Source organism: Cyclopterus lumpus, chromosome 14, assembly GCF_009769545.1.
Source record: "Cyclopterus lumpus isolate fCycLum1 chromosome 14, fCycLum1.pri, whole genome shotgun sequence".
Classification (NCBI taxonomy): Eukaryota; Metazoa; Chordata; class Actinopteri; order Perciformes; family Cyclopteridae; genus Cyclopterus; species Cyclopterus lumpus.
In genome coordinates this window covers 2,197,184-2,224,233 of record NC_046979.1, presented here as the reverse complement: position 1 = coordinate 2,224,233, position 27,050 = coordinate 2,197,184, and the positions used below count along the sequence as shown (strand labels likewise).

At 48.1% G+C, this 27,050-nt stretch overlaps 1 long non-coding RNA gene across 1 annotated transcript; it reads left to right on the top strand.

The window, feature by feature from the left end:
- The first annotated feature begins 387 nt into the window (after positions 1-387).
- LOC117742652 lies at positions 388-24,983 on the top strand. The gene is made up of 3 exons (XR_004611052.1): positions 388-647; positions 15,167-15,310; positions 24,950-24,983. It is a non-coding gene; the product is annotated as an uncharacterized LOC117742652 (long non-coding RNA).
- The last annotated feature ends 2,067 nt before the right edge of the window (positions 24,984-27,050 follow it).

Genomic DNA, 27,050 nt, shown 5'->3' with positions numbered 1-27,050 from the left:
AGTTGAGCAGAAATTTGAAAAATGAATAATAATTGAAAATAATTAGTACAATTACCTTAAAATATGTCTGATTTAGATACAATTATTTCGTGCAGTCACTCACCTAAAAATGAAGTAAATTCAACACAACATTTTTTCCAGTGAACCTTGAAATAAAGGAGCAGATGAAACAAATCATCCTCAAATCTCGGCTGTCCTGCGGTCCGCGCGCACGCACGCACACACACGCGCACACACACGCGCACACACAGGTGTCGCTTTCCAGCGCGATGAATCCGCAGATGCAACCTCACCGCATTATTCCGCGCGTGAGGCGCCTGCTGACGTCACGGAGCAGTTGAAATAGGGCAGCGCACGAGCGCCTCGCTGAGAGGAAACCCAGCCGGAGGAGCCGAAGGATGGCGAGGAGAGTCGGGACGCACGCAGCACGCAGCTCGCCCTCGTTCACCTGAAGCCCTGCACGCCCCGAGGAGTGGAGCTAGAAGAAGGAGAGAAGAAGAAGAGGAGAAGAAGAAGAGGAGAAGAAGAAGAGAAGAAGAGAAGAAGGAAACAACAACAACAACAACGCAGCTTGGTCTCGTCGCGGTGAGACATCGGAGCCTCGAACTCTCTTTTCCTTTTTGCCCTCTTCCCTCGGACTACCACAGGTAAGGTGGCCGCGGTGCCTCCGCATGCGGGTCGTGGGGGGGTCGTGGGGGGGTCGTGGGGGGTCGTGTCGAACTGTTTCACAAGTTTGCCTCTATCACTATGTGCACTATGTGCACTGGGAGTGTTGGGAGAGTGGAACTAAACGAGCTTTGATGTGGCTTCTTTAATTTAGAGTTCTATGTATATTTGAGTTTCTGAAGAGGAACGCGTCGTTATTACAGAGAGAGATGGATGGAGGGATGGATGGAGAGAGAGAGGGATGGATGGAGAGAGAGAGAGATGGATGGAGAGAGAGATGGACGTGTGTAGAGGTGCAGCCTCGCCGCGCATGGGCGATGTCAGTGACCGCCTGTGACGGAGTCCGACTCCTCCACCCGGGGCGCGAGGTGGGACCGAGGCGGCTCTGCGGGCACCGGGAGAGAGTGCGTGAGACGCGGCGTCACTTGCACTCCCCTCGTGCCCCCGGAGAGCGCGCAGCGGAGGGGGGGCGACGACACGGCGAGACGCGCACATCTCTCCAGCCGCTCCGCGTGCACGGCTGCCCGGTACAGCCTCCCGGTACCCGGTCCTCCACATCCCCCCCCCCCCCCCCCCCCCCATCTACTCACCAGCCCCCTAAAGAATGTTGGACAACATCAAATGCCCCCCTCCAACACACAAACACGTCATTCTCGTGTCTGATTGTGTTAAACGAGCCGCCACCGGAGAGTCGGTACCGGAGAGAGCTCGGTGACCGGCAGCAGAGTGAGAAACGAGGCTGGCGCGTGTACGCGCGCCGCCGGTGCTGCACGCGCTCCAGCCTCTCCTCTCCACACCTGGACCCCGGTACCGGGGCCGACATCCAGCGGCACCATTAAGGCCATTCATCACCGAGCTATCTGCCGTGAACCGGCGAGAACCCCCGGGCCAACAGCGCACGACAAACAAACACACGGGCGCGCGCGCACACGCACACGCAGAGCCCTGGATCAATATCCTGCTCTGCCTCCTGCGTGAGAATGTGAACGGCAGCAGTTCTCAGCTGCATCTGCGTGCAACGTGTCTGAGCCAGTAAATAAACAATAAATAACAACAACATGACAGCAACATGCGGCCCTGAAGGCATCACGAGCATCATAAACAAGCACGTGGAGCCCAGCTGACATCTTTGTGGTCTAATCATTTAATTCAACAGTTGGATTGATTGTGTTTTTTAATAGCTGAGCAACCAGCTGACTCCAGTTAAAACAGCATGAAACAGGAGGAGGAGGAGGAGGAGGGATGAAGACCAGAGTCAGTGCAGGCTCTGGTCTCCAAGGACTCCCCCAGGAGCCCCATCCTGCAGGCTCTGGTCTCCAAGGACTCCCCCAGGACCCCCATCCTGCAGCCCACCCCGGGGTCCCAGTCCAGGACTGAGGACTGGCCCAGAACGGGGACTCAGTCGGGCTCATTACGGCTAACTTATGAGCTGTCCGTCATAGAGCCATTACAGCGTGTTGGGCTTCAGACACACACACACACACACACACACACACACACAGCGGGACACATTGACTGTAACACTCTGCACCTCTTTAAAGCCATGCTGTGTGTGTGTGTGTGTGTGTGTGTGTACGTCGTGCAGTTGGAGAAAGATGTCAATAAAGAGGTCTGGTGGTCTGGAGGAAGAGGTTCCTCACGCTCTCCAGGGTCTGATGTTCTCAGTGCCGACTGGAGGTCAACATGTGATCGACCTTTTCTTTTCTTTGGAGAGAAGGATGAAACCTCTAATAAACTTAGTGTCCGTACTTCTGTTGGGATCACGGCCGTGTGCTTGATTGTGGACTTAAAGTGCATTTAAAGGGACAGTGCACCCCGATTTAAATGTTTTTTTAAACTCATCAATCCAGATTGTTTCTGTTGTGACTTGTCACTCGTCATTTCTATGAAGTCATGTTTCTGGAAAGATTAGTTGAACTTTTAAAAGAGAGAAGACCTCTCCAAAACTACAACTCACACCAAAACAATCTAAATTGATACATAACTCTACGGGTAAGAGGAACAATGTGTATTTTTTTAATTTTTTTTTTTTGGGGGGGGGGGGGGGACACTGTCCCTTTAAGTAACCCCAAAGAGTGCTGCAAATAATGTCTGCACCTACAAAACAACCGCATAAATAATATGACGTGTTGTACAGTACATATGCTTTTTAGTTAGTTTTTTTTGTGTCTGTCAGCAGGATTAAGGAATAAATACTGCTTTTAATTTTTTAATTTGAATGAAACCTGGAATTGCCCAGGAGGAACCTGTACGGGTTGGTCCTGAGTGGTCGTCTACATGGAGCAGACATGACCCAGTTCATCCTTGTGTATTTAATGTAGACGCTGCAGGCGTCAAACAATCCATATAAAAAGCCCCGTATGACAAATCAATCTAAGATTCGATTTGAATTAATTACGCTTTTCACATCAATTATAACGGCCGACTCGTCGACAGTCACAATGTTCGGCATCGCCTGAAGATTCATTTCTACACACACACACACACACACACACACACACACACACACACACACACGCGCGCCCCGGTGGCTTTTGCAATTTTCCCCAGAGAAACGTAACGTGATCAACACGACGAGCCACTGGAGGCTCTTAGTTTATTAAACAAGTTACAGTCAGTGTTCAGATCAGCTGATGAAAGAAGGGACGGCTTTACATTTGAACTGTTTAATACCAAATCAATATAAATGTTGTCAACACAACTCTTTGGCTAACTACCACTTAGTTGAGATTGTTTTATTGTAAAGTTAAAAACCCATGAATTTAAAATAGACTCTCTTGGGACACGATGAAAGTCTTCTTTCTACGTTCATGTTTAGAAGGCTTCTTCTCTTCGTTGCCGACGACGACCTCTTTTCTCCCCCCCCCCCGACAGCTGATCAATGTTACTCTTAAAGTTTTAAATGAATGAGTGACCTCTCTGTGTGTCTGCTCCCGGGCTCTGGACTCTCCTCCCGTTCCACCATTGACAATTTAAAATCTATTTTAAAGACCCCAAACACACACACACACGAACACGCGCACACACACACACACACACACGCACACACACACACACACCCCTTCGCCGGTTTATAGTCAAGTCCCCTCTTAACTCATTCACTGGTTATTTAATCCTCCTGAAGGTTTTTATTCAATTCCTCCTCACTTCTTAATTCATTTTTATTTCCCTTTTTTATTGTACAACATTATGTTTTATGCCTTTTTCCATGCAGTTTTGTTACGTCTTCACTTGTTTAAAACTACATCGAGGTAGTTCAATGATGTGTGTGTGTGTGTGTGTGTGTGTGTGGTGTTGCTCACATTAGACGCTCCGCGGGTTCTTTGTGTCTTCGTTTTTTATTTTTTAAATTGCTATAATTTTCCCAGCTTTTCTCCCATGTTTTTGTTATTTATTCTTTTTCGCCCGCATACTGTTTATATGAATGGACCGCGTACGATATTTGTTTATTTATTTTTTTTCTTCTCTCACTCGCTCTGAATCAGAAATTGAATACATTTTTACTTCCATTGGTCTCCGTTGATTTTAATTATATTTAATATAAAGTCATCAGAAATCAGTTTCTTAAAGGAAAACGTTGACGGTATTCAATGTTTTTAACCAAATCCATCGATCCGCCAACAACGACGGCTGAGAATCAGAAAGCCGGATTCATCTGGTTCCTCCGTGCCGAAGACCTCCAATCGAGTCCAAAACCAGTTCCACACACGGACAACATAACTCCACTCATGGTCATGTGATCCCACTGACACCTCCCGAGAGGACCATGTCGTTTCCAGTTGTTCTAGGAAGCGTTCTCCAAATGGAAATATATATTCATGACACTCGCTTTGTTGTTTCGGCTCTTTTATTTAAATGCATCCTAGTGAAATATCCTTGATTCAGAGATGCACAACGAAGCGTTTTATTATTTTATGGACTTGAAGAAGGCGAGACGGGGCCGTCGCTTCCGATCCGTTGTCGTTACGAAGGCCTCGATTAGTGCCGCTCCTCAGACGGACCTCGTTCTCTTTTCAGCGACGCGTTCGTGGCACTCCTGTAAAGACGTGAGCCGCGTAGAGAGAGGGTTCCCCTCCAAACCTACTCTTTCTGGTCAAAAGGAGGCGAAAGGTGACTGAAACCCGCGGGCCGGTTTCAGGAAGTAACCAGACGTCTGGAGATCCCCTTTCTATGGACACTCGTCATTAATTAGATCTGCTCTTCCTTCATGAGGTCCAGCTCGTCTGGGTCGAATCCCTCTGATGAGGCCAGCGGCCCCCCTCCAAAGGGCCGGTGCTCGTGAGCCTCTTTGCATGTCCCTGAATGAGTTCGTGACCGTAACTTATTCCGGGTTTCACCACCTCGGAGGGTCCAGACATTCATCGTATTGGCTAGAAAAAAAGAAAGAAAATACCCTGAAAAGGAGGCGCAGCCTGTTCACCTGGGTTTGAGCGTATCCACACACACACACACACACACACACACACACACACACACACACACACACACAAACACGGGAATGAAATATAGGAAACATTCTGGACGAAGGCTCCATTTCATGCTCCATAGACGTCTGTCTGAGGGGAAAGGGGGCACTTTGAAACCCGGGATGAGTCCTTTGACTGAAGGGGAGCGTCAGTGTGAGGCACGTGGATGGGGGCGTGTTCCAAAATGGGGGCGTGCTCCAAAATGGGGGCGTGTTCCAAAATGGGGGCGTGCTCCAAAATGGGGGATGATTAAAAAAAAAAAAAAAAAACTGACACCTACTTTGACAAAAAGGAAAAAAGATTGACACCAGAGAATCTTTAGCTTCTCCTTTTCTTTTCTTTTTAAAGTGTAAAAGGTCAACTGAGCTGACAAAAATGATGTTTCATAATTTTTCCTAAAAACACAAAGATGCCCGTCGCTGGAGACGATGCCTCACATGCAGAGGATTTGACTTCAGAACTGTGAACTACTAAACCTGACGCTGTCAGCATGCGGTGCTCAGCGTTCAGAGGTTTTACCCTCCTTTGTAATATTTATATATTTTTTTTAAATACTCAGCAACTCGCGGGGGGGAAGTGTGCCGAGTGGGAGACTGATCGCTGTGAGAAGGAAGGAAGAACTCATATCTCAGATTAATTAAGGATTCATCATTATTTATGTATTTACTTTGATATTTATGAACTAGATCTTGGGTTGGGATGTTCTGTTTTCAAAGCTCAGACATTAAAAGGATTAAAAAACGATTTTACTAAAGTTCCTTAATTCTGACAAGATGTTGACTTTGTTGAGTTTTCACACATACAACATTAAAAAGACAAAAGGTGTGCATGCTGTATTTTAAGTGTGTTGATGGACCTTTTTATCTTCAAAAGCAACGTAAATCAGAACTGTAAGAGTCCATAAAAACGAGTCTCTGTGGGTCCAAACCTGTAATCCTGAAATGGACCCGGCAGCGTCGCTTTGAGGAGGAGCTCTAGGACTTGTGGCGCTCCCGCATTAGTTTGCATGTGGAGTGGAAGAGAACGAGTAGTAGGCAGTGCAAGGAGGCCCAGGAGCTCAAGGAGGCCCAGGAGCTCAAGGAGGCCCAGGAGCTCCTTTCCTGGGTGGATTAAGGACTTTTTAGACACCCCGGATAACCAGCCTGCCTACACCTCTGCCTGCTCTAGCTTCCAAGCCTCCTGCTGGTTAGCCACTCTTATCTGTTAGCTTTAGGGTTCTGGAGCCTGCAGTCTGCTAGCCTCCAGTTAGCGTCATAGCCTTCTAACCTCCAGTGGGTCAGCCTCCGGCACGCTAAGGCTCCAGCCCGCTAGGTTCTGGTCTGCTAGGTTCTGGCCCGCTAGATTCTGGCCTAATAGATTCTGGTCTGCTAGGTTCTGGTCTGCTAGATTCTGGCCCGCTAGATTCTGGCCCGCTAGGTTCTGGCCTAATAGGTTCTGGCCTGCTAGATTCTGGCCTAATAGATTCTGGCCCGCTAGGTTCTGGCCTAATAGATTCTGGTCTGCTAGGTTCTGGCCCGCTAGATTCTGGCCTAATAGATTCTAGTCTGCTAGGTTCTGGCCTAATAGATTCTAGTCTGCTAGGTTCTGTCCCGCTAGGTTCTGGCCTAATAGATTCTAGTCTGCTAGGTTCTGTCCCGCTAGATTCTGGCCTAATAGATTCTGGTCTGCTAGGTTCTGTCCCGCTAGATTCTGGCCTAATAGATTCTGGTCTGCTAGGTTCTGGTCTGCTAGGTTCTGGCCTGCTAAGCCTCCGGCCCGCTAGCTTTGGGCCTGCTAGCTTTTGGCTTGCTAGCTTCTGGCCTTGCTGCTGACCTTGAGTCAGAGCGTTCCTGCCCCCCCCCCCCCCCCCCATCCGGGACGTGACAGATGTTGATCCAAAAGGAATCGTGCCCATAGATTAGAATCAGATGAATTAAGAGATCATTTTAATCCACACCCTAGAAAGAAAAGAAAATTAGCCTCAGCCCGACAGTTAGCGCGTTGTTAGCGGAGCCAGATGTCTTGCAGCGCTCACGCTGAGGCAGAAAGAGGGTTATGTGTTCTTGGTTCACAAGAAAATAGTCACCTAATTGCAACAAAAGGAACAATATTGACCAATTTTGAAAGCATAATCTATGCCGATAAACGATGATAAAATCGATGTTTTCTCCATAGCACCAGTCCTCCTCCCATCTTCTCCTCTGCTTGTGTGCGTTCGTTTCTTTTCCATTCATCCTTTTCGATGCGTCCATTTAGAAATCTTTGCAGATGAATATTTTACCTTCGACCTAGAAAGAAAAGAAGAAGGTGAGGTGTCGCCGTCCTCCATCCATCGCGGGAGCTAGAACACCGAAGCTGCAGCGCCTCAAACGAGCAATATGTGGTTCATTGTTTCCTTTATTCTTCCTGATTGGACGAACAACACGCAGCCGCGGTAATCGTTCTCAAAGTCAACAAAGATTTCTTAATCCAGACCACGGATGCGCCGCAGTGCGCCCTCTTATCTCGCGTTGTCCTTTTTTTTCTCTTTCAATCTTCAAACTTAACGGCTAGTTGTTCGTTTTTAATAATTTAAAAAGCTTTTTAAAAATGAGAAACAGAACTCCAGAAGGTAAGCGAGCGACAACGAGGAGGACGGGTCGGCTGCAGGACTCCTTTGGGGGGCCGTGACAGACCGCTAGTGTCCCTTAGGTTAATAATGGTTCTGGAGAGTCCGTCTCTTTAAGCTTTTTAATATGCTGCGCAAATAACGGCTTCCTCATCGACTTCCTGCCTCCCGACGAAGTTCAAAATGGACCGTTCACTCCGTGTGTGTGTGTGTGTGTGTGTGTGTGTGTGTGTGTGTGTGTGTGTGTGTGTGTGTGTGTGTGTGTGTGTGTGTGTGTGTGTGTGTGTGTGTGTGTGTGTGTGTGTGTCATTAAGACAGTGACTGGCAGATCTCATTTGGTGTTTAATTTCACGAGGGTGAGCTCTCATCTGGAGGAGCCTGTTAGCCTCGGGCGAGCTGGCTGAGTGACGGGGGGGTCGGGTGGGTTCGGGGGGGTCGGGTGACGTGTAACTGCACGGTGAGCGCTGGTCGAACTACATCCACTCAGTTTCTGGGGTACTTCAGTATTTCGGTTGTAGCTGCTTTAAACTCCACGAACTCTTTACGGCTTTTACTTTTATTTGACACCTCTTGTTATGAGAAACCTGTTGACCTTTAACCTTTAACAGGTTCATGATGCACTCCCACATTAAGACCTCCCCTCCCACATTAAGACCCCTCCCACATTAAGACCTCCCCTCCCACATTAAGACCTCCCTCCCACATTAAGACCTCCCTCCCACATTAAGACCTCCCTCCCACATTAAGACCCCTCCCACATTAAGACCTCCCCTCCCACATTAAGACCTCCCTCCCACATTAAGACCCCTCCCACATTAAGACCTCCCCTCCCACATTAAGACCTCCCCTCCCACATTAAGACCTCCCCTCCCACATTAAGACCTCCCCTCCCACATTAAGACCCCTCCCACATTAAGACCTCCCCTCCCACATTAAGACCTCCCTCCCACATTAAGACCTCCCTCCCACATTAAGACCCCTCCCACATTAAGACCTCCCCTCCCACATTAAGACCCCTCCCACATTAAGTCCCCTCCCACATTAAGACCTCCCCTCCCACATTAAGACCCCTCCCACATTAAGACCCCTCCCACATTAAGTCCCCTCCCACATTAAGTCCCCTCCCACATTAAGACCTCCCTCCCACATTAAGTCCCCTCCCACATTAAGACCTCCTCTCCCACATTAAGACCTCCTCTCCCACATTAAGACCTCCTCTCCCACATTAAGACCTCCCCTCCCACATTAAGTCCCCTCCCACATTAAGACCTCCCTCCCACATTAAGACCCCTCCCACATTAAGACCCCTCCCACATTAAGTCCCCTCCCACATTAAGACCTCCCTCCCACATTAAGACCCCTCCCACATTAAGACCCCTCCCACATTAAGTCCCCTCCCACATTAAGACCTCCTCTCCCACATTAAGACCTCCCCTCCCACATTAAGTCCCCTCCCACATTAAGACCTCCCTCCCACATTAAGACCCCTCCCACATTAAGACCCCTCCCACATTAAGACCCCTCCCACATTAAGACCTCCCTCCCACATTAAGTCCCCTCCCACATTAAGACCTCCCCTCCCACATTAAGTCCCCTCCCACATTAAGTCCCCTCCCACATTAAGTCCCCTCCCACATTAAGACTTCACTCCCACATTAAGACCCCTCCCACATTAAGTCCCCTCCCACATTAAGACCTCCCCTCCCACATTAAGACCTCCCCTCCCACATTAAGACCTCCCCTCCCACATTAAGACCCCTCCCACATTAAGACCTCCCCTCCCACATTAAGACCTCCCCTCCCACATTAAGACCTCCCCTCCCACATTAAGACCCCTCCCACATTAAGACCTCCCCTCCCACATTAAGACCTCCCCTCCCACATTAAGACCCCTCCCACATTAAGACCTCCCCTCCCACATTAAGACCTCCCTCCCACATTAAGACCCCTCCCACATTAAGTCCCCTCCCACATTAAGACCTCCCCTCCCACATTAAGACCTCCCCTCCCACATTAAGACCCCTCCCACATTAAGACCTCCCCTCCCACATTAAGACCTCCCCCACATTAAGACCTCCCTCCCACATTAAGACCTCCCCTCCCACATTAAGACCTCCCCTCCCACATTAAGACCTCTCTCCCACATTAAGACCTCCCCTCCCACATTAAGTCCCCTCCCACATTAAGACCTCTCTCCCACATTAAGACCTCCCCTCCCACATTAAGACCTCCCCCCCACATTAAGACCTCCCCTCCCACATTAAGACCTCCCCCCCACATTAAGACCTCCCCTCCCACATTAAGACCTCCCCCCCACATTAAGACCTCCCCCTCCGAAATGAAAGATTAATCTGTCTCAAAGTATCGGATTATTTATGTGGTTATAAAAACTATATAAACATAAATAAATATGTAAATACATTTTCAGTGAGCATGCCGAGGTCAAGGTGAGTCGCAGCAGCTGTTTATGATTCCATATTCCATTGAAAGTGGACATTTAGCATCATAAACACTGCGACGTGTTCCAGTTCAGACTTCATGGCCCCCAAAAGGGAAATTAGTTTTCAGGCTGGTTCTGCAATAAAACTCTCAATAAAGCCGCGTAATAAAGCACGAGGCCGCAGTAAACAACAATAACCACGTCACCTTTATTACAGTACCCCCCCCCCACCCCACCCATGGTATTTTTTTCATTCGTCTGGTTTATTTACATTTTAATAATGTAGTTATTAAATACATGCTTACTGTTTTTAAATATACCTTACAAATGGAACTAATCATATCGAGGTGCAGCTACACAACAAATTGTAATTGTAAATATATTATATATTAATATATATATATATAGTAATATTTATATATTATAATATTTATGTATATATTATATTATTCATATTTATGTATATACAAATATATATATTTAATATTATATTATATATATATATACAATAATATATTTAATATAATATGTATACAAACATATATCTATATCTATAATAATAAATATATCTATATATATATTCAATATAAAGGTGTGTGTGTGTGTCTGATCCCCGAGGTCACACACACTCCATCAGGTGCGACTTCAGAGGGTTGTCTCTTTGTTGACATCAAAAGACTTTGTGTGTCCTTTTGTGATGCAGATAATTATCCCCATCAGTGGCGGCTTTGATGTTCACGCTGCTGCGTTGTGCGGTGTGTCCGTGTGCGCGTGCACGGTGTTGGTTTCCATTGTGCGGCGTGTCCGTGTGCGCGTGCACGGTGTTGGTTTCCATTGTGCGGCGTGTCCGTGTGCGCGTGCACGGTGTTGGTTTCCATTGTGCGGCGTGTCCGTGTGCGCGTGCACGGTGTTGGTTTCCATTGTGCGGCGTGTTCGTGTGCGCGTGCACGGTGTTGGTTTCCATTGTGCGGCGTGTCCGTGTGCGCGTGCACGGTGTTGGTTTCCATTGTGCGGCGTGTCCGTGTGCGCGTGCACGGTGTTGGTTTCCATTGTGCGGCGTGTCCGCGTGCACGGTGTTGGTTTCGATTGTGCGGCGTGTCCGTGTGCGCGTGCACGGTGTTGGTTTCCATTGTGCGGCGTGTCCGTGTGCGCGTGCACGGTGTTGGTTTCCATTGTGCGGCGTGTCCGTGTGCGCGTGCACGGTGTTGGTTTCCATTGTGCGGCGTGTTCGTGTGCGCGTGCACGGTGTTGGTTTCCATTGTGCGGCGTGTTCGTGTGCGCGTGCACGGTGTTGGTTTCCATTGTGCGGCGTGTCCGCGTGCACGGTGTTGGTTTCCATTGTGCGGCGTGTCCGTGTGCGCGTGCACGGTGTTGGTTTCCATTGTGCGGCGTGTCCGTGTGCGCGTGCACGGTGTTGGTTTCCATTGTGCGGCGTGTTCGTGTGTGCGTGCACGGTGTTGGTTTCCATTGTGCGGCGTGTCCGCGTGCACGGTGTTGGTTTCCATTGTGCGGCATGTCCGTGTGCGCGTGCACGGTGTTGGTTTCCATTGTGCGGCGTGTCCGCGTGCACGGTGTTGGTTTCCATTGTGCGGCATGTCCGTGTGCGCGTGCACGGTGTTGGTTTCCATTGTGCGGCGTGTCCGCGTGCACGGTGTTGGTTTCCATTGTGCGGCATGTCCGTGTGCGCGTGCACGGTGTTGGTTTCCATTGTGCGGCGTGTTCGTGTGCGCGTGCACGGTGTTGGTTTCCATTGTGCGGCGTGTCCGCGTGCACGGTGTTGGTTTCCATTGTGCGGCGTGTCCGCGTGCGCGTGCACGGTGTTGGTTTCCATTGTGCGGCGTGTCCGCGTGCGCGTGCACGGTGTTGGTTTCCATTGTGCGGCGTGTGCGTGTGCGCGTGCACGGTGTTGGTTTCCATTGTGCGGCGTGTCCGTGTGCGCGTGCACGGTGTTGGTTTCCATTGTGCGGCGTGTTCGTGTGCGCGTGCACGGTGTTGGTTTCCATTGTGCGGCGTGTCCCTGTGCGCGTGCACGGTGTTGGTTTCCATTGTGCGGCGTGTCCGCGTGCACGGTGTTGGTTTCCATTGTGCGGCGTGTCCGCGTGCACGGTGTTGGTTTCCATTGTGCGGCGTGTCCGTGTGCGCGTGCACGGTGTTGGTTTCCATTGTGCGGCGTGTCCGTGTGCGCGTGCACGGTGTTGGTTTCCATTGTGCGGCGTGTCCGTGTGCGCGTGCACGGTGTTGGTTTCCATTGTGCGGCGTGTCCGTGTGCGCGTGCACGGTGTTGGTTTCCATTGTGCGGCGTGTTCGTGTGCGCGTGCACGGTGTTGGTTTCCATTGTGCGGCGTGTCCGTGTGCGCGTGCACGGTGTTGGTTTCCATTGTGCGGCGTGTCCGTGTGCGCGTGCACGGTGTTGGTTTCCATTGTGCGGCGTGTCCGCGTGCACGGTGTTGGTTTCCATTGTGCGGCGTGTCCGTGTGCGCGTGCACGGTGTTGGTTTCCATTGTGCGGCGTGTCCGTGTGCGCGTGCACGGTGTTGGTTTCCATTGTGCGGCGTGTCCGTGTGCGCGTGCACGGTGTTGGTTTCCATTGTGCGGCGTGTTCGTGTGCGCGTGCACGGTGTTGGTTTCCATTGTGCGGCGTGTTCGTGTGCGCGTGCACGGTGTTGGTTTCCATTGTGCGGCGTGTCCGCGTGCACGGTGTTGGTTTCCATTGTGCGGCGTGTCCGTGTGCGCGTGCACGGTGTTGGTTTCCATTGTGCGGCGTGTCCGTGTGCGCGTGCACGGTGTTGGTTTCCATTGTGCGGCGTGTTCGTGTGTGCGTGCACGGTGTTGGTTTCCATTGTGCGGCGTGTCCGCGTGCACGGTGTTGGTTTCCATTGTGCGGCATGTCCGTGTGCGCGTGCACGGTGTTGGTTTCCATTGTGCGGCGTGTCCGCGTGCACGGTGTTGGTTTCCATTGTGCGGCATGTCCGTGTGCGCGTGCACGGTGTTGGTTTCCATTGTGCGGCGTGTTCGTGTGCGCGTGCACGGTGTTGGTTTCCATTGTGCGGCGTGTCCGCGTGCACGGTGTTGGTTTCCATTGTGCGGCGTGTCCGCGTGCGCGTGCACGGTGTTGGTTTCCATTGTGCGGCGTGTCCGCGTGCGCGTGCACGGTGTTGGTTTCCATTGTGCGGCGTGTGCGTGTGCGCGTGCACGGTGTTGGTTTCCATTGTGCGGCGTGTCCGTGTGCGCGTGCACGGTGTTGGTTTCCATTGTGCGGCGTGTTCGTGTGCGCGTGCACGGTGTTGGTTTCCATTGTGCGGCGTGTTCGTGTGCGCGTGCACGGTGTTGGTTTCCATTGTGCGGCGTGTCCGCGTGCACGGTGTTGGTTTCCATTGTGCGGCGTGTCCGCGTGCGCGTGCACGGTGTTGGTTTCCATTGTGCGGCGTGTCCGCGTGCGCGTGCACGGTGTTGGTTTCCATTGTGCGGCGTGTGCGTGTGCGCGTGCACGGTGTTGGTTTCCATTGTGCGGCGTGTCCGTGTGCGCGTGCACGGTGTTGGTTTCCATTGTGCGGCGTGTTCGTGTGCGCGTGCACGGTGTTGGTTTCCATTGTGCGGCGTGTCCCTGTGCGCGTGCACGGTGTTGGTTTCATTGTGCGGCGTGTCCGCGTGCACGGTGTTGGTTTCCATTGTGCGGCGTGTCCGCGTGCACGGTGTTGGTTTCCATTGTGCGGCGTGTCCGTGTGCGCGTGCACGGTGTTGGTTTCCATTGTGCGGCGTGTCCGTGTGCGCGTGCACGGTGTTGGTTTCCATTGTGCGGCGTGTTCGTGTGTGCGTGCACGGTGTTGGTTTCCATTGTGCGGCGTGTCCGCGTGCACGGTGTTGGTTTCCATTGTGCGGCGTGTCCGTGTGCGCGTGCACGGTGTTGGTTTCCATTGTGCGGCGTGTGCGTGTGCGCGTGCACGGTGTTGGTTTCCATTGTGCGGCGTGTCCGTGTGCGCGTGCACGGTGTTGGTTTCCATTGTGCGGCGTGTCCGTGTGCGCGTGCACGGTGTTGGTTTCCATTGTGCGGCGTGTCCGCGTGCACGGTGTTGGTTTCCATTGTGCGGCATGTCCGTGTGCGCGTGCACGGTGTTGGTTTCCATTGTGCGGAGTGTCCGCGTGCACGGTGTTGGTTTCCATTGTGCGGCGTGTCCGCGTGCGCGTGCACGGTGTTGGTTTCCATTGTGCGGCGTGTCCGCGTGCGCGTGCACGGTGTTGGTTTCCATTGTGCGGCGTGTGCGTGTGCGCGTGCACGGTGTTGGTTTCCATTGTGCGGCGTGTCCGCGTGCGCGTGCACGGTGTTGGTTTCCATTGTGCGGCGTGTCCGTGTGCGCGTGCACGGTGTTGGTTTCCATTGTGCGGCGTGTCCGTGTGCGCGTGCACGGTGTTGGTTTCCATTGTGCGGCGTGTCCCTGTGCGCGTGCACGGTGTTGGTTTCCATTGTGCGGCGTGTCCGCGTGCACGGTGTTGGTTTCCATTGTGCGGCGTGTCCGTGTGCGCGTGCACAGTTTGGGTTCCACCGCCTCGTACGCACAACACGGGTTCCAGTAGAAGGCTTGGAGAAGGACACACTATGAGTGTGTCTAGGGGCTTTGTGTGCGTTGTGTTCCCCTCAGGTGTGTCTAGGACTTTGTGTGCGTTGTGTTCCTCTCAGGACTTTGTGTGCGTTGTGTTTCCTTCTCTCAGGTGTGTCTAAGGACTTTGTGTGTCTTCCCCTCAGGACTTTGTGTGCGTTGTGTTCCTCTCAGGTCTTTGTGTGCGTTGTGTTCCTCTCAGGACTTTGTGTGCGTTGTGTTTCCTTCTCTCAGGTGTGTCTAAGGACTTTGTGTGTCTTCCCCTCAGGACTTTGTGTGCGTTGTGTTCCTCTCAGGTCTTTGTGTGTGTTGTGTTCCTCTCAGGACTTTGTGTGTCTTCTTCTCAGGACTTTGTGTGCGTTGTGTTTCCTTCTCTCAGGCGTGTCTAAGGACTTTGTGTGTCTTCCTCTCAGGTGGCACCCATGGGTGTTTGGACCGTGGCCGTGGCCGCTCTGCTGGCTGCCTCAGGGTGCTGGTTGGCTGAAGGGCTCAAGAGCAGCAGGCGAGACGACGCAGCCGCAATGTCACGCTCCTCCTCCCAGGAGACGCACTCCACGGTAACTATGACACACAGACACAGACACAGACACACACACACACACACAGACACACACAGACACACACACACACACACACAGACACACACACACAGACACACAGACACACACACAGACACAGACACACACACACACACACACACACAGACACACACACACACACACACAGACACACACAGACACACACACACACACACACACACACACAGTAACACTCGCAGTGATATGAATCCATCACATCAACCGTAAGAAAAATGAAGTGAATAAAAATGACAAAAGGTGTCTGTTGGCAAATGAAGCGCAGCTTAACTTCTATATGTATATATAGATATATATATCTATATATATATAGATATATATATATATATATATAGATATATATGTATATGTATATATAGATGTAGAACATTATTTATTATTAAATTGTGCAACAGCAACTTGGTAAAAAGAACTAGAAATCTGCATATTGATCCAAAATAACAATTAAATGTAAAACGTTTTTAATACATTGGTCAAAGCTTGTAATGTATTTAGTACATAAACTAATAATAATAATTGGATTCTTTTGAATGGAATAAAACCATTATTAAAATCTTTGATCACAATTAACAACGAATAAAGGTCACTTTGAATCTACGGTTTTGTGTGTCGTTTAAAAACTTTTGTTGTGCAGACAGACACACACACTGTGCAGACACACACACACTGTGCAGACACACACACACCGTGCAGACACACACACACACACTGTGCAGACACACACACACTGTGCAGACACACACACACTGTGCAGACACACACACACCGTGCAGACACACACACACACAGCGTGCAGACACACACACCGTGCAGACACACACACACACACCGTGCAGACAGACCCCACGCAGCCCTAATCCTTTGCCCCCCCCCCCCCCCCCCCCCCCCCCCCCCCCCCCCCCCCCCCCCCCCCCCCCCCCCCCCCCCCCCTCTGTTCTCGACCTGACTCACTTCGGGCTGAACTGGAACTTAAAGCTGTCAATCGGAGCCAGAATGTCAACGTTGACCCTTCTGGTGAATCGTGTGAATCCCTGAATTGACTTGATTAGGCAGGAAGGATCCTCAAAGCCTTTTGGATTGATTAATGTTCTCTCTCTAAGTCCTCCCTCCAACCCCAAAACAATACAAAACATGTAAACAACTACATATCTTCCTGTTGACCTCTTGTCAACTTCCTGCCGGCCATCTTTAATACTTAATCCAAGGTGCCTGCAATGTTCTGATATCTTTGGTACAATGAGGGCACGGACTAAACTAGAGGTACGAATGTATCTAATTCAACCTTTTTTTACATTAAAAGAAGTAAACAAGAAGCAGGGACTAACTGATTTAACACATTATTAAAATATAAGATGCTTATTGAATCTGATTTCACTATCAAATCTGAACCCTCATTGGATCCATTTAGTTTTAGTGGTCAACTTTTGAACAACGTAAAGTACGAAGCAGTTTAAAGTGAAACATCTGTTGCCTAATTTATTGTTCACAACCTGCAACTACAACCTGCACATGAAATAATGGATAACTGAATTAATTTGCTGAAGAAGCTCAGCGGACATCGTAAATGTTCATAGAAGAGAAATATATCAAAGTTGATTATTTGGCACATTTGGAGTAACGATGGCCAGACGACTTTTGCACGCCTTCTTTCTTTAAATCAACTTCATCCAAATACTGGAGGTCAGAACTATGACGCCGATAACCTGGAACTACCTGGAACTATGACGCCGATAACCTGGAACTACCTGGAACTATGACGCCGATAACCTGGAACTACCTGGAACTATGACGCCGATAACCTGGAGCTATGACGCCGATAACCTGGAGCTATGACGCCGATAACCTCGAACTATGACGCCGATAACCTGGAGCTATGACGCCGATAACCTGGAACTATGACGCCGATAACCTGGAGCTATGACGCCGATAACCTCGAACTATGACGCCGATAACCTCGAACTATGACGCCGATAACCTGGAGCTATGATGCCGATAACCTGGAGCTATGACGCCGATAACCTGGAGCTATGACGCCGATAACCTGGAGCTATGACGCCGATAACCTCGAACTATGACGCCGATAACCTGGAGCTATGACGCCGATAACCTGGAACTATGACGCCGATAACCTGGAGCTATGACGCCGATAACCTCGAACTATGACGCCGATAACCTGGAACTATGATGCCGATAACCTGGAACTATGACGCCGATAACCTGGAGCTATGACGCCGATAACCTGGAGCTATGACGCCGATAACCTCGAACTATGACGCCGATAACCTGGAGCTATGACGCCGATAACCTGGAACTATGACGCCGATAACCTCGAACTATGACGCCGATAACCTGGAGCTATGACGCCGATAACCTGGAACTATGACGCCGATAACCTGGAACTATGACGCCGATAACCTGGAGCTATGACGCCGATAACCTCGAACTATGACGCCGATAACCTGGAGCTATGACGCCAATGACCTGGAACTATGACGCCGATAACCTGGAACTATGACGCCGATAACCTGGAACTATGACGCCGATAACCTGGAGCTATGACGCCGATAAACTGGAACTATGACGCCGATAACCTGGAACTATGACGCCGATAACCTGGAACTATGACGCCGATAACCTGGAGCTATGACGCCGATAAACTGGAACTATGACGCCGATAACCTGGAACCATGACGCCGATAACCTGGAACCATGACGCCGATAACCTGGAACTATGACGCCGATAAACTGGAACTATGACGCCGATAACCTGGAACCACGACGCCGATAACCTGGAACTACCTAGAACTATGACACCGATAAACTGGAACTATGACGCCGATAACCTGGAACTATGACGCCGATAAACTGGAACTATGACGCCGATAACCTGGAACTATGACGCCGATAAACTGGAACTATGACGCCGATAACCTGGAACCATGATGCCGATAACCTGGAACTATGACGCCGATAACCTTGAACCATGACGCCGATAACCTGGAACTATGATGCCGATAACCTGGAACTATGACGCCGATAACCTGGAACCATGACGCCGATAACCTGGAACTATGACGCCGATAACCTGGAACTATGACGCCGATAACCTGGAACTATGACGCCGATAAACTGGAACTATGACGCCGATAACCTGGAACCATGATGCCGATAACCTGGAACTATGACGCCGATAACCTTGAACCATGACGCCGATAACCTGGAACTATGATGCCGATAACCTGGAACTATGACGCCGATAACCTGGAACTATGACGCCGATAACCTGGAACTATGACGCCGATAACCCAATTATGCTTTTTAGCAGTGAACCCCATCATTAATGATATTATTTACACACTTGTGCTTCTTGTTTCGCGCCCACCGACGAGTCAAAATGCCTGCTGAGAAAAAGGTGCATCACCTGGTGCAGGTGGAAAGATGGCGTAGTTCTAAATACTCGACACACAGCACAAATGTTGTCTGCACATAATGTTGAAAAATTGGACAATAATAGTGGTGGGTGCAGAATAGTGAAATAACCCAATTTCCTGAACACCAGTAGCTTTGCTAGGACTGAAAGTAGTATCAACAAATCAATGTCTTATTATTATAGTATATTATATACATGGCATTATTCTATTCTATTCGATGCTGCAGCAGTCTTGGCCCTTGTCCAAGGGTACTGATGAGAGTGTAGGTTTTTATGGACTACGTAGTGACAGTGAGCTCGTAGTCTGGTTTGGAAGTGGTCTCTTGGAAGAGGGGAAAGAGTGGAGTGGTGCTGGCTGGATGAAAGGTTTGGTACTTAATGGGGTAATGCATTGAATGAATAGACAATAAATGCAGGAACAGTGAAAACCAGAAACAAAAAGAAAAGAAAACAGCATTCTCTCCACAAGGGCAGGTTCTTCTCTTGTGTTTACATTTTCGTGGTGGTGCTACCCCCCCAAAGACATTTACATTTTGATTATGACAGGTACCCATAAAGCTTTAGTCTTTGTTTCATCACAGTCCCAGAAGGTTATTCCCCAATTTCTCAGGCTGTCTCCTGAGAGTTTTTACACGAAGCTCGAGAAAACCTTTCAGGTGTGCAGCGGTTACCGTTATATGAAGCAATAATACTTCTCTCTGCTCTGATTATTGTGGTAGAGGATACTTTCTATGCTCGGCACAACGTTTCGGCATCAGCTTTCTTGTACTGTTCCTACTATGATGAATGCAGTGAGGTGCATCAGTTGTTGGGGCTAAACGTGTCTTAAGTTAGCAGCAGTCAAGGTGGACTCAGTCTGGTGCGTAGTTGTACTTGTTGAAGCAGTGAAAACCAACTTTGAACACAAGTTCCATAAATACATAAATATGGGGCGTAAGGTGGCGTTCATAAATACATCTTGGAGTTCATAAAACTAAAAGGACTAAAAAGATGTGGTTTCCAGGGTGTGGCGCTAACGGAATTGGTACATCAAGAAAATGTGTTTCACTTGATCTTGAAGGGACGATGAGAAAATATGAATTGAAAGACATTAAAGGTGTTTTTTCTTGAAGAAGAACAAGGCAACGGCAGTGAGGGATACAAGTAAAGATGATAGGGATGTAGAGGGATTAAAGTCATATCTCATAACCAAACCATTAAGAACTCCTGAAGCTCATGTTGTCTGGACTTGGTCTGATGGGGAAAAAATAAGCTGATTTGTTCTTTGCATCCATTTGTAGATGTCTAAAGTTAACTTTAGACATCTGGCATAATGTCCCTCTTCTGAGTCTGATCTCGTCTTCTCTGAGGGTCACAAGAAATCGACAACGCATTTCAAAACACAAGATACTGTAAGCTTCAGAGATCCTTTACCGTCTCCATGACGATTTCCATGAATCGCTTATGGTTTCGGAGGTTATTTGTGAAGGTGGTTGGTTGTTGCATGAAAGCAGTAAATTGTCTCCACTCAGCCTTGTGATGTGATCTTTTGGGAGCTGATTAGCACATTTACTCACGAGCGCTGTATCGTATATAAAAATGTGTAAAACTTAGCGAATCTGTTGTTTATCACTTATTCTCTAGAAGCCAAAGACAAATGTGAATAAATGAAATTGTTTAGAGGACAGATCGCGCCAGCTAATGATGCAAGAGGGGAGCAAATTAGAAGGTATTACTAATTAACTTGCCTTGCAAATGTTTTTCTTTGATTTTTGGCTCTTTTTCATTTGGCTCTTTAAGTGGTTTGCGAGTGCACTGGTGAGTTTCCGTGAGATGAGACGGATCCCTTCTTTCTGAGCAGCAGACGACAGGGAATACAGATTGAATCTAGAAAGGGGAACACTTGTGAACGCACAGAAACTGATAGATTCAACTTTCTACTGCAACACGGTTGGCACACGGGCAGCTTATCCGGGCACAGAGTGTTTCCAGAGCTGGAGCGAGAGAATAAGTGGGCACGTAAACATATGGCTCCTTGAATGAAGAGCGACGGCCAAACTGCATTCCCACATAATGACACTCTGTAGCCGCAAAGTCGGATTCTGGTTGGTGTTTTCAATGGCGTCCGGGAAGGAGGCATGTGACACTCGGAGATGAGTTTGTACTAGTTTTCCAAGAGGCCATAACAATCTATTTGAGTTTGTACACTTAAACCCTGTCGCTACGACAAAACCCAATGAAGTGGGCACACTTGAGACGGACCGCGACGGCAATGACATCAACCCCGCCGTGACGTTCGGAGGGCGTTTTGTTCTAATTCAGCATCGGAGCACCACGACTGCTTCTTTATTATGCAGCAAAGCCACAGTAGAGGTACAGATCATTTTGAATTATGCCACAGGCCAAGGAAAATATTAGTTTCTGGTTGGCTGGCATGTAGCTGTTAAAATCATGTAAAGTCATAATCAAGCGGGAGTCAAAACAAAAGAAAGACTGGAGGCAAACACGAACCACCTCCGAGTAGTGAGCTAACGTAAATGTCATCTCGTTGTGCTGCTGGGTGCCAGAACTATTGCATACATTTGAGATGGTACGCTGGGATTCTAGGCTCTAGGCGAGCTACAATATCGTGGGAGCATTTCAGAGATGGCGATGCAATGTTGTCAATAGTTTAGCTTAGCTTCTTGCTAACCTTCTCAATCGTCATGGCTGCTGCGCCGCAGATATGTTGCTCATGGGCTAAACTACGAGTGAGAGGAAGAGAAAGTAGGGCATATTTTCTAGAATCAGTGTAGCATGAAAGCATGATCGGAATTAGCAAGCTAGCCAGTGGGCTACTTAGCTAGCTTGCTAATTCCGCCATGCTTTCATGCTACACTGCTTAGAGAAAATAATAATAATAATACATAATAATTTATATAGCGCTTTTCGTGGTACTCAATGACACTTTACATAATCTGAACACAGTTGCTGCATCTCTAGCGATAGCAAATTGCTTTTCTAATGTGGATGAAGCATTAAGTAGATACATCCTACTACTTTGGCTGGCTGGCTAGTTAGCTAGCCACTTTGCTAATTCCATTATCCTTTCATGCTACTTTTTTATTTGCTCTAATCAAATTCTGGTGGAGGTTGTTTACATTTCTCCAACCAATAAATGTCAATGTAAGACTAACAACTAATTTCCTCCTCATAAATTGTGTGTGTGTGAACGCATCTACTTTGACTCATCCAGAGTGACGTGACAGTAGTTGCCGCCAATTATTGCTGAACTATTATTTCACGCCATAAAAATCCCTTAAAGCTGAACGTATAAAGGAATGTGACAAAAGAACCCCGGAGAGACGTGGATGAGAGAGAACAGTATTTTTAGAAAGAAGCTGATAGCCTTTCTTTCACCTCTACGCTTGGTTTGATTCTCTAATCAATTGATCAAACAGCGGCACTCCAGATGATGGAAGGCGGTGCTGATGAGCACACTCAATTTTATGCTGCCATCATGAGGAAGCACGTCCACAATTAAGATAGACAGCTGGCAGAAAGAGACAGGGATAGAAATACAGAGACAAAGGAGGAGGCGATGACAGGAGGCACTAAAAACCGCTGTGTTTTCCGTGAGGCTCTCGGTCTCCTGGGAAGCCGAGAGGGCCTCGCAGACTTGCACATCTTTTTATCACTGAGCCTCATTACCGGTGACTTCCACACTGAGGGACAAGAATGCAAAATGTCAAAACACTTCAATTGCTGCCGCACGTTGGGCCACCTCAAACGGTATTGCATTGGAAGACTCGACTCTATTTACCTATAGGTAGGTAGGCAGACGATAGATAGATAGATGGGTAGGTCTGTAGGTAGGTAGGTAGATGATAGGTAGGTAGGTGGGTAGACGATAGATAGATAGATGGGTAGGTCTGTAGGTAGGTAGGTAGATGATAGGTAGGTAGGTGGGTAGACGATAGATAGATAGATGGGTAGGTAGGTAGGTAGGTAGACGATATATGGGTAGGTAGGTGGGTAGGTAGGTGGGTAGATGATAGGTGGGTAGGTAGGTGGCTAGGTAGGTAGGTAGGTAGGTAGACGGTGGGTAGGTAGGTAGGCAGACGATAGATAGATAGATGGGTAGGTCTATAGGTAGGTAGGTAGATGATAGGTAGGTAGGTGGGTAGACGATAGATAGATAGATGGGTAGGTAGACGATATATGGGTAGGTAGGTGGGTAGGTAGGTGGGTAGATGATAGGTGGGTAGGTAGGTGGCTAGGTAGGTAGGTAGGTAGACGGTGGGTAGGTAGGTGGGTAGACGATAGATAGATAGGTAGGTAGGTAGGTGGGTAGACGATAGGTAGGTGGCTAGGTAGATAGGTAGGTAGGTAGGTAGATGGGTGGGTGGGTAGGTAGGTAGATGATAGGTAGGTAGGTAGGTTGGTAGATGGGTGGGTGGGTAGGTAGGTAGATGATAGGTAGGTAGGTAGATGATAGGTAGGTAGGTGGGTAGGTAGGTAGACGATAGATAGATAGGTAGGTAGATGGGTAGGTAGGTAGATGATAGATGGATAGATAGATGGGTAGGTAGGTAGGTGGGTAGGTAGATGATAAATAGGTAGGTGGGTAGGTAGGTAGATAGGTAGGTAGATGATAGATAGATAGGTAGGTAGATGGGTGCGTAGGTGGCTACTTTATTAATCCTACAAGGGGAAATTGTTTCGCTACATCAGCATTATAAATAAAGTTATGCATTAAAATATAAAGAAATGCAGAATTCTCCAAATAACCGCTGTAGATACCTGTTTAACGTTTAATCCGTATTGTTGCTCATGTGAAGCTCCCCGTTGGATATCGGCCCGGCAACGAATTCAAACGAAGCATTTTCTGTTGTGGATAATAAACTTATGCCATGAAATAGAAAGAACTCATCAAGGAGAGCGTCGTTCAGAGAGATGTGGTTGAAATGTACAGCATACATATTGTATATTTATGATCTAAAGACACAGCGGCATGGTATGTTTAAATAGAAAGCGACTCTTGAACCAGAATTAGGAATAGTCACAATTAAATTGTAGGTATCTGAATCAGTAATTGCAAATTACATTACAGATATTGAACTGGACATTTAGTTTGAATCAAAATATAATTACAGAAATCTCACATTAGACTTTTCACCTGTCAAAATATAAGATCTGAGTATCCAGTGTATGTTAGAACATACTAAAGTAGTGAAGAGGTGAGGGGCTGGATGCAGCCTTTTGAATCTCAGCTTATTTTCAGGTGCATAATTTATTGGTGTTTGTCTGTAGCTTGTTCATAACAATTCTGCATCTGCATAACACGCTCTGGATGGATGTGGCTTCTGGAGAGCATATATATATATATATATATATATATATGCAAGTTGAATTTCTTTAACAATTCATTTTTACGACAATTGGAAAACACTGAAATCTATATAAGCAACTTGTTTCTGAGTGGCTTTATGAGCTTTCATAGCGTCTCCTGTTCTCTCCTCATTTTCTCCATCTGTTACTTCAAATTGTTTATTTGGGACACCAAAAAATAGAATACAATGTTTTGGATGAAATATACAACATTTCAAAGCTTTGCTTTGGCTGATTTGTTTGTTTTTTCTGATAGAGAAGACAGTGTCCATTGTTTTCATCCAATCACACACACACACACACGCACACGCACACTCACACACTCACACACACACTCACACACTCACACACACACACACTCACACAGTCTTTTTTGAAAGCCGTGAATGAAAAGTGACGTTTATTGAAATCTGAAGCCGTGCGTCGATATCGCGCTCGCAGTCAGAGCCGACAGAAGGAATCTGTCCTCCTCGCCGTGGCAACGGTCTGACGTCCTGATAAACACTCAACGCGGTGACAGCCGCCTGCTGGGAAGTGTGTTTCCCATTAGGCTGATTGAATTGACTGTGGGATCCTTCTTTGTAAAGGTCCTCTCGTTCCTCTGCCGCCACGCGCCACGCGTTCTCTCTCCATCGGCCATTTGTCTTTTTCCATTCTCTTCCCGTCTGTTCACCCTTTTTTTATACGTCTTTCTCTGGACCCAGAAGGAATGGCTCTTTTATGTGTGTGTGTGTCACTCCTGCGAGCCTGTAATAACACTGTTGTGTGTGTGTGTGTGTGTCCTGTAATAACACTGTTGTGTGTGTGCTCTCTGGTTGCAGGAGAAGGGGAAAGCGGACGGCATCATCGATCAATGTGAGTACAACGTTGTTCAAACCAAAACAGCATTTTTCACACACACAAACAACAACAGGAAGCTCCACGTTGTCAGGACACAACAACAGGAAGCTCCACGTTGTCAGGACACAACAACAGGAAGTTCCACGTTGTCAGGACACAACAACGTGGAGCCTGTCGTGGAGGAAGACCTCTGATGGAGATGTCACTGTGACAGAAACCCTTTCTACCGCACCGTTCTCCTCAGATCATCCACCACTCTAGTTGTGATGTTAGATATGGAACCACGTGTTCAAAAGTGATGAGCACCCGGCGTCTGCTCCTCTTCTTCGGTGTTCCCTCTTCATCCTCTTGGAGTTTCCTGGCGGTCGGCTTTTCCCCCTCAGGCTGGAGAAGCTTCTAGGTGGAGAAGCTTCTAGGTGGAGAAGCTTCTAGGTGGAGAAGCTTCTAGGTGGAGAAGCTTCTAGCTTGAGAAGCTTCTAGGTGGAGAAGCTTCTAGGTGGAGAAGCTTCTAGCTTGAGAAGCTTCTAGGTGGAGAAGCTTCTAGCCTGAGAAGCTTCTAGGTGGAGAAGCTTCTAGCCTGAGAAGCTTCTAGGTGGAGAAGCTTCTAGGTGGAGAAGCTTCTAGCTTGAGAAGCTTCTAGGTGGAGAAGCTTCTAGGTGGAGAAGCTTCTAGCTTGAGAAGCTTCTAGGTGGAGAAGCTTCTAGGTGGAGAAGCTTCTAGCTTGAGAAACTTCAAGCTTGAACCTGTGTGAGTGTTTCATTGTGAGGTCACCGTCTGTGACGTCACCGTTGAGGGTTACAGAGTGTTGAGTACAGAGTGTGTGCAGTATATTAATAAAGGTGGAGGTTATCCACTGACTACATGCATACAGCATAAAGTAGAAGCATGTGATACTTCATACTGACTTTACTACAAACTATTAAAACGTCCTCAGGTTGTTTTTCATGAATGTTCCTCTTGAGATTAAAGTCAAACACTTTAAAGAACACACAAGTATTTCATGGCGTTCGGGTTGAATCCTGATTTTTAAAGATAACACTGACTTTCCCTCAGGTCGTCGTGCACCTGCAGGTTTTAGTGTCTTTAGTGAACTATTTGGATGGATGGCCATGAAATGTGGTGCAGATATCCAAAGTCCTCCAGAGGAGATTGATATTACATATATAACCATTAGATATTTGCTTTCACACTCACATGTTTGCAATAGTTAAACAAATAAGACATAAAGTGTTAATTAGTGAGCTGGGTTAAATTATGCTCATCTAGCTTCACATCAGCTGTGAGCATCAATGCTAACTCGTTAGCGTAGTTCCGACAACGTTGAACCAAATGTAAGAGCAGCTATTTATTAAAATATGATTACGTTAAAGCGAAGTGATCGCCTCCTGCACGCTGCTCCTCTTCGACCTCAAAAATGTTCAGTATTCAGCATTTAGTGCAGTATGTGTATTTATTGGTATTATTATTATAATTTTTTTCACCCCCGGCCTTTTAGCAGATTTCTACTGAACGCCGTATTTATGTGCAGGAATGTAGGTTTCTAAGTGATAATTGCTTTTCGAGCTATACGTGCGATTCCTCACCCGCCTCTTATAATTCACCTGCAGCCTCCTGATGCATCATGGGAGGTGTTTCTGTGACACGCCGCCTCAGAGACGTGCACGTATATGAAAGAAACGCACACCGGCAATGATGGGGATGGTGCTGATAAAAAATAAGCTGCACACATTTGAGCTTTTGTTACACCGCAGCAGCGTGTTAGCAGGATACATATTCAGAATGCAGTATTGCAGGAGGTTTATGGGCACGGCGTGGGTTAAAAGGCATTGTTTTTTTGGATTTACGTACACAGGGCCAATGCTATTTCAATATTTGTCTCCAGAGTTCAAAGCGAAAAGTGACAAAGTCATTTGGTTCTGGCCCCGTGCCCAGTTGTAGAGAACGGGAGCTTTTCTGTGCTCCTACTTCAGTGTGTGTGTGTGTGTGTGTGGGGGGGGGGGGGGACGGGGTTCTCCTGTGAATACCAAGGTTTAGCTCTACAGTATGTGGAAACTGCTCGTTCCTCTACTGATAACCGTTGCA